Source organism: Euphorbia lathyris, chromosome 6, assembly GCF_963576675.1.
Source record: "Euphorbia lathyris chromosome 6, ddEupLath1.1, whole genome shotgun sequence".
Taxonomy (NCBI): Eukaryota; Viridiplantae; Streptophyta; class Magnoliopsida; order Malpighiales; family Euphorbiaceae; genus Euphorbia; species Euphorbia lathyris.
In genome coordinates this window covers 17,086,434-17,094,964 of record NC_088915.1, presented here as the reverse complement: position 1 = coordinate 17,094,964, position 8,531 = coordinate 17,086,434, and the positions used below count along the sequence as shown (strand labels likewise).

The 8,531-nt window shown below is 30.4% G+C and overlaps 1 long non-coding RNA gene across 1 annotated transcript; it reads right to left on the bottom strand.

The window, feature by feature from the left end:
- Positions 1 to 7,566: 7,566 nt before the first annotated feature.
- LOC136232341 (uncharacterized) lies at positions 7,567 to 8,029 on the bottom strand. The gene is made up of 3 exons (XR_010690469.1): positions 7,941 to 8,029; positions 7,775 to 7,847; positions 7,567 to 7,655 (listed from the first exon to the last, which is right to left on the bottom strand). It is a non-coding gene; the product is annotated as an uncharacterized lncRNA (long non-coding RNA).
- Between the last annotated feature and the right edge of the window lie 502 nt (positions 8,030 to 8,531).

Here is an 8,531-nt window from a genome sequence, read left to right as displayed (position 1 = left end):
ATCTAACTAGGGTTTGGATACAAGCTAATATATATACCCCCCTATAGTGAATTTCGAAAAAAAGGCTATCCCTCCCCCTACTTGTGATTTTCGAAATTGCTATATTAGTGAGAGAAAAGAATTCTATTCCCAAGTTTGTGAACAAGAATTCATACGGCATTCCATCGATTGATTAATCTTATTCATCCCTCTTTCTCTTTGATCTTGTGTTGGTTTATTAGAGGCAATCTATTTTGATTGCATCTCATAAGGGTTGATTTCATCTTAGCCTCACCGTATTAAACTTTGTGGTTGGAATCTCGGAGAAGAATTGTGGGCGCTGCTTTAACAACGGTAGATTGTTCATCGAAAGGTATTCCTTCTTATCCCTCTTTATATGAAATAACGATTAACGGATCCTATGGTTAAAAGGAAGTAGGCTAAAATTTTTATATTTCCGCTGCTATACCTTAGCCTTAATTTCCTACAATGGATACCTCTACAGTTCCAATATAGAACATTCATTGACGTTTAGAAGCTTGTTTACCGATCTGACGAGCTCGGTTTTTCTTTGTAGTGACTGTCTCCCAGACGCCTTCCTCCTCGTCAACCATGTCAGCCCAGGACTGACCATTTTCTGCCCCGGGGGATGTCTGCCTTTCTTCTAGCTCTAGCCCAGGTTCGTGTGATTGTCCCTGTGGACTAGCCAGTAATATTGGTTCGTTCTGATCATTGGCATGTGATTGACCCTGCGGGCTAGCTTGTATAACTGCATTTTGTATTGGCTCTTGATTCTGATCTGTGACTTTCGTCCGATCTGCTGCTTTCCCAGTCGGATGCAAAGCTGTAAGAATTCTACTTGTCACTTCCGGAATTGGTATCTATGTCCAAGTTACCACTTTTGTCTGTTTCTTCTTTTCTGTCCCTGCACCTTGTCTCTCCGGTGACGGTTTCTTGTTTCTTCTACAGTCGTACGCCATGTGCCCGACGTTTGAGCAAACTTTGCAAAAACTTGGCAACTTTTCATATGACACTTCAATCCAGATTTGTTTACCCTCCCTTTCAATACCTAGTTTAACCGGAAGCTCCGATGCCAAATCCACATCAATTAACAATCTTGCAAAATGCCCAAAGTCTCCTTCGATGGTTGCCTTGTCAATCCGGATCAGACCCCTAATTCCTTTGGCAATATCAGACAAAATTTGCGTATCCCAGTATTCCCATGGTAAAGAATAGAGGCGTACCCATACCTGAGCGTTGGTTGATTTTTCTGCAAATGGGTCAAAGTCCGGAACCCATGGTTGAAGTCTGAAGATGCCTGGCTTGATGCTAACGACCCCTTTGGAGAACACTTGATTCTGCACATCCTGTGAGCTCAATACAACTTGATAATACCCCTTCCCAATGGAGATGAGCCTCCAATTACTAGTGATTCCCCAAGCCTTTGTAAGAGTTTGCTTAAGATCCGCAATCTTCCAGGGCGCATCACCCTTACTCAAAATTAACCGTCCAATCAACGAAGTGGCACACATCACAGCGCGCCTGTCATAGGCCGATTGGTTGATCTTAACTGTTCTGATGCCTCCCATTTTAGATACTACTGCTGCCGATGGTGGCGCTTCAATCGATTTTGTTCCAAGAATGTCGGCATAAGATCCCTGATTCAATGTTGCTTCCGGTGCCGCTGAAATCCTGAGTTTTGGATTGAAGAGAACTCGTATGTCAACATAGTCCTCGAGGTCGGGTTTTCCGTCGCAGGCCGGAGCGGCCATGGAGGCGCGATCAGCAAGCTCTTCGAAGAGGAGAGAAGGCTATGGCGGCGCCGCTAAAAAGATTTTTATGAATTTATAGTCTCCCTATAAAATATTTAATAAAATGATAATTTGATTCTTAGATTTTTTTTGAAAATAAGTTGATTATTAGATTTTATGGGCTTATCATATTAAATATTTGATTATAATTAAAAAATTATATGGACTTATCCCATTAAATATTTGTTTGATTATAATAAAAAAAACATATGAACTTATCATATTATATATTTTATCACGTCAAAAATTGAATTAGATTATTTAATGATAATTAATTAATATTATTTTTTTTTGAAGACAATCAATATTATTTTTAACCAACAAAAATTGAGGTGTCGATACCTCAACTACACCCCCCGATTACATCTAGATCAAAATATTGTTGTATCCTACAAAATATTTAATAAAATAAGAATCAAAATTCATGAATTAAAATGAAAAATTAAATATTAAATATTAAATTTTAATACATTTTCATCTAATAATATCATCTCGATAGAATGATATTTATTGGTGAATTTCGGTGGCACTTTCCATAGTCTCATGATTCTAACTTTTATTTTCCATTTATCTTTGGCATCTGTAACATTTTCAAGGAAATCGTATGTTCTAGCCATTTAACATTTATAAAATAAAAGTTAGAATAATTTATTAACTGAACGAAATAAAGAAACAAAATAAAAAAAATAGATATTATGAAGTTTTTCTAATATGATTGATATACTGAATATTATAACAAATCCGAATTAAAAAAAACTACATGCTAAATATTATAACAAATCAGATACAAAATTGCATCCATACTTAAAAACATAACAAAAGCTGCTCATGAAAATATGAGCCAGAAAGGAATATTTATAATATTTAGGACAATATTGTTATATATACCGTGTACCAGAAAGGAACAGAGAGACCAAGAGAAAAGCTAGAGGTTACCTGAAAGAGAATAGAACACATAAAATTAATAATGCAAAATAATAGTCACATTGAATTGCCAAGAAATTACAAAGTTATTCAAGTTGATTCGAACAAACTGTTCATACTTAGCTTGATTAGGGTAAGAGAAAATTTAGAATTTACTTCAAAAAAAAGCTGGAAAGTGCAAATTGAAGAGAAACTAATTAAAAGAGGGGGAGTTAGAGTCGCAATTGGAGAAGAACTTGTGAAGTTGAATAATATAATTTGTTATTGTTATTGACTTAATTACAACTTATTCACAGTTTAAGCAAAAGAGAGAAAGTAGAATGTGTATGGATAATTACCACTATAATTTATCAATTAATTCCGCCACATTAGATTAGATTAGATTCTATGGACTAATATGGTCATCATTAGATTTTACGAACTTATCACATTAAATATTTAATTATAATAAAAAAAATCATATGGACTTATCACAATTAAATATGTGATTTTTAATGATAATTTGATTCTTAGATTTTTTTTGAAAATAAGTTGATTATTAGATTTTATGGGCTTATCATATTAAATATTTGATTATAATTAAAAAATTATATGGACTTATCACATTAACTATTTGTTTGATTATAATAAAAAAAAACCATATCAACTTATCATATTATATATTTGATCACGTCAAAAATTGAATTAGATTATTTAATGATAATTAATCAATATTATTTTTAACCAACAAAAGTTGAGGAGTCGACAGCTCAGTTATATCGTTACTGTTTTATATTATATATAGATTAGTAACAGATCTGAAACATACGATTAGACGTGATTTTTTTTAAATCTAATTTAAAAATATATTGTCTATTGTCCGAATTTGGCAAAAAAAATTCAAAAAAATTCACCGAATTTATAAATATTAATCTCCAATTCCATAATTAAATCACATAAAATATAAATCTTTTTTTAAACAATTAATATGAAATTAGTGCAAAATAAAGAACAAAATATATGTGTTTTATAATAATATCTAAAATTGAAGTAACTTACCAATTCTAGGAGTAAAATTGCACTTGGATACCAACTTTAGGGGTAAAATTGCTTCTGAATGTAAAAATTATGGATATTATTGCACTTTATCCCCATATTTTTATTAAGATTCAGTTTACCTTAACGTCTAAAATGGTGCAATTTTAACCATAACGTTGGCAGTCAAGAATAATTTTATCCTTAACGTTGTCAAGTTGGATCAATTTGAGACATAATTTATCAAACAAGATTCTTGGTCATGAATCTTGTTATTTATACTTTGAATGTGAGTCATTTTTATCACTTACTAGTATGAAACCCCGTGCAATGCACGGACTATACAATTTTCTTTATTACTTAAATAAAAGGATAAGATAATTTTGAAACAAACTAAAAAGCATGAAAAAAATATAATTAAATAGTTATAAATTAATTAATTAACTATTAAAAGTTTTTGATTAATTTTAACTTAGTTATTTGAGAATAATGAACTAAACAACTTTGATTCAATAATAAAAATTATCACTATAATAAAGTGGTAAACTCAAAAACATATAATTAAACAATCTAATTTATTAACGTGGAATGAAAACAAATACAAAAAGATAAAACAAAAAAAAAAAAAAAAAAAAGTAGATTACTCCAAGTGTATATACTAAATACATACATCTATATATGTAATCAAAATGTAAAGTCTTAGCTTGCCTGTAAATTAGGCTGATAACTACATGAACAAATAGTAAATAAAATAATCTAATAAAAACTCAAGATTTTAAAAAGTGATCTCCCTATAATAAGCAAATACAATTATCGAATAACTTGATAATTATCTTCAAATTTATCCTTAATCGCAATTAGTTCTTTGTGATTAAAATTATAAACTTGAAATTCATAAGGCATAAAGAGAATTTGATAATTGGGGAGCCTTTAAAGCTCATGTAACCTCTTCAAGATGAATAACTTTAAGTTAAGAAGAATGAAAGTTGTTTTTTACTTTGGCAAAAAAACATTATTAGACCATTGGTCTTTCATTTTTTTTGTTCATTAAGTTCTTTGGATACATTAAGTCTTTGATCATTTATTTTTTGTCTCATTAAGCCATTCATGACCAAATTGGCAAGTTGTGAACATCTAATTATGTTAAAAATACGCTATTAACTTCATGTGTATTTGAGATTATTAAAAAAATATATTTTTTATAATTTGAATTAAGGTTTTTACAGTTTTCCTATAGCCACATTACACATCCAAAACTGTTTTCAAACAATGAAAAAATACAAATTTTGGATGCAGGTGCAATGAATAACAGTTTGTTAGCCGAATTAGATGTTCACAACTTACTAATTTGGTTATGAAGGGCTTAATGAGACAAAAAAAATAAATGATAAATAAAAAATCAAGAGCTTAATGAACCAAAAAATGAAAGATTAGGAGTCTAATGATGCTTTTTGCCCCTTTTTTGTCAATAATTTATTGCCAAAACACAAAATGAATACAACAAAGACCTATTAGAACAAAAAAAAACGGTAAGAGAATAACATATGAGTGAATAATATGTGCAAAAAGCTGTTTGAGGAAATACAATAGAGATATCATGTTTGAAGAGATTAAAAAAATTGAAAAAAATAATTAACAATAATTCTAATGAAATGAGAAATTTACACAACCTTAAGAGCATCTACATTATACATGAAGTTGCAGCAGTCATATGAATTTTCCAACAGAAATTCCCAATTCTCTCCACAGCAACAAATATCATATTCATGATTTTGCCATTTCTTGGACCAAGTTATTCGACAAATAAACATTTTTTTTGTAGATCATTACAATCAGAGTTGCCCTAGTGTAAAAACTCGAACATTGCACAAAATGTATTATAATTTTATGATTAAAATATTTTATATGAAATTATTGTTCTATTCATTAGTTGTGAAACATACAATAGAACCTCGATAAATGAATACCTTTGGGACCAAAAAAAAATATTCATTTGGCGAGATTATTTATTTATCGATTAATGAATATAATATTTATTTATCGATAAATGAATAATAATTCATTTAGATGATATTTTTAGACTTTTTTTTGTAATTATATCCTGAAGAGAATAATGCGGTTATAGAATCTCCTACGGACGAAGAAATCATTGAAGCTGTACTAAATGATGAGGCAAATGATCCCGAACCCGATGATAGTATCACTATACCACAAGTGTCCTCAAGAGAAGCTTTTCAAGCTATTGTCACTATACAAAATTACCTGGTTCAACATGATCAAAATATTCCAGAAATGGTGCATGCTTTACACAAAATCAAGGATCAGATGCATTTTGGGGGAGGAAAGAAACAATCAACTTTGGAGGCATTTTTCGAAAAAATATGACTTATTAATGTGTTTGAAAATTAGTCATTGGATGAAATGTATTCATAATATATTATATAAATAAAAATATATTATTTGAAATATAGTGATTATTCATTTATATTTACATAGGGCCTATAAAGACTTCATTTGTATTTATTCGTTAATGCATTAAGCGAGGTTATTCGTTAAGCCCATTGGACCAAGTTGGGACCGAAAAAATTTATTCATTAGACGAGGTTATTCATTTATCGAGGTTCTACTATATATATATATATATATATATATATATATATATATATATATATATATATATATATATATATTGAAATCAATTGTGAAACATATAATCTTCAGAAAATTGAAGCTAAAAACACTTAAAAAGTTACTGTTGAAAGGCATTTGATAAGGAAACCAGAACTGCCAAAGTGTATAGACCGTTAACTTCCCTTAGCATTGGCCGCTTAACCACACCATGAATAGAGATCGATTTGATATAATTATCCAAGGCTCTCAAAGAAGTAGTGAAATGGTAATTTCACTCGCATCATTTAAATGGAATCAAGAATAATGGTTAAATCTCATATACTTGTGATCCAAAACCGTTGAAACATCCATCTATATATAGAGTGTGTAATGAATCTGAGTTACTTCAAAAAAAAATGAGTTCACATCCAAAAATCATAAACCAAGTTTGCATAAAAGTGCTTACCAATTGGGAGAATCACTGCATATGCCTATTTCATAGCACCTGCACACATGGAAATTAAGAAGTGAGGAGGAATATAAAATCTGCCAAAAATTGAGGCCACAAAGATAAAGTTTATTTTACAAAAAATAGTGAAAATGCACATTAGAAACTTTGCATCATTTGCAGACGCCAATACTGTAGAACCTGTAAAAAAAAAATGTTGACTGCTTGCTTAGATGTAGTTATTATAATAATTCAAAATAAAAAAGTGAGAGAAACACATGCTAGCCTTAATTTTTCTGGTTTTTATAATAATAAAAGATAGATAGAGAGGGAAAAAAGGACCAAGTTGTCATGCTCTAAATGACACCAATGCTGAATGGTTAAGCTTAATTTTGGAATGTAATCAAAACTTTACCCTAAATAGATATCACATACCTTTCCAAATTGGGTTCATTCTAAGAAATATAGGGCCTTTTCTTATACATCCATCACTAAATAGGACCTGCATGCAACAACTCAAAGTATGAAAACAAATAAATTATTCGAAGATAAATATTCTGCAGTTAATTTGATGACATCGTATACAAATTATGCAACAAATAGACTGAAAAGAATCAAAGCCAAAAAAAGCATCGATAATCACAAGAAAGCTATAAACAACTTACCATGTTTAAAAGTAATAACAAAATCAAAGGATGTTAAAGAATAAACAAAAATCTGAGCAATGTTAAGAATAATCAACAATCTGAACAATTAGAAATCAGAACAGAGGGAGCTAGTGAGGGGGGAGGTTGAAAATCGCTAAACCTCCATTGATGAAGACATAGGTATGCTGATTAACGCGACCTGAATTAGGTACATGTTGAGATCTGGATATGAAGATCAGAATCAAAAATATGATATTGCAAGATTAAGCAATTGAAATAATAAACAGTAAATAATCTCAACAATAATGAAATTAGACACTTGAAGTTAAATTGGGAAATACCTGTCTGGAAATCTCCAATGATGGTCCACATCTGGAAACCAATGGATGAACTAAAGGAGGTGTGGTGTTCCAACTGAGTATAAAGAGTTGGACAGGTAATCAAAAAAGCAAAAATCAAAACCTGAAAACCATTTGGTGTTCACAAAAAGATACTTGAAGTTAATACATTTGGTGTGCCTCTTATAACTTCCGCTCGCTTTCTATATATGCAATCCGTTCGGATGATTTGCAGGTGCCGACAGATAAGAGACGTTTATCTAATGAATTACACAAAAATATAAAACGGCATCCATAGAGAAAACTAATAAGAAAGAATAGTGCAAGGAGCAAATAAATCAAAACCCATTTGAAACATACCAAAAACAATGTCAAATGAAATAGTTCATACGAAGAGAGAGATTGAAGAAGGAAAACTACCTCAGTTAAGGGAGTGGGAAGTTAATTAGGAAAAGGGGTCCGAGAGAATGGGTTGAGCAAAAGCAGTTGATGAAGGAAGTAAGATAACTGCCTAACTCAGAGAAGGCATAGTGGGGTGCATTTTAAAATGTAAAAATTAGATTAAAGCTAGAGAAATAAAATAAGGAAGGAAATTCTAAAATTTTGTGTGAGTATCTTGCTTTAAATATAGTAATACATAGATAGATTAGTCACATATCATAAATATATATGATTAGACGTAAAAACAATTTAAAAAATAGTGTTTTTGTATAAGTTGGATAAAAAAATTCAAAATATTTTACGGAATTTATAAATGTTA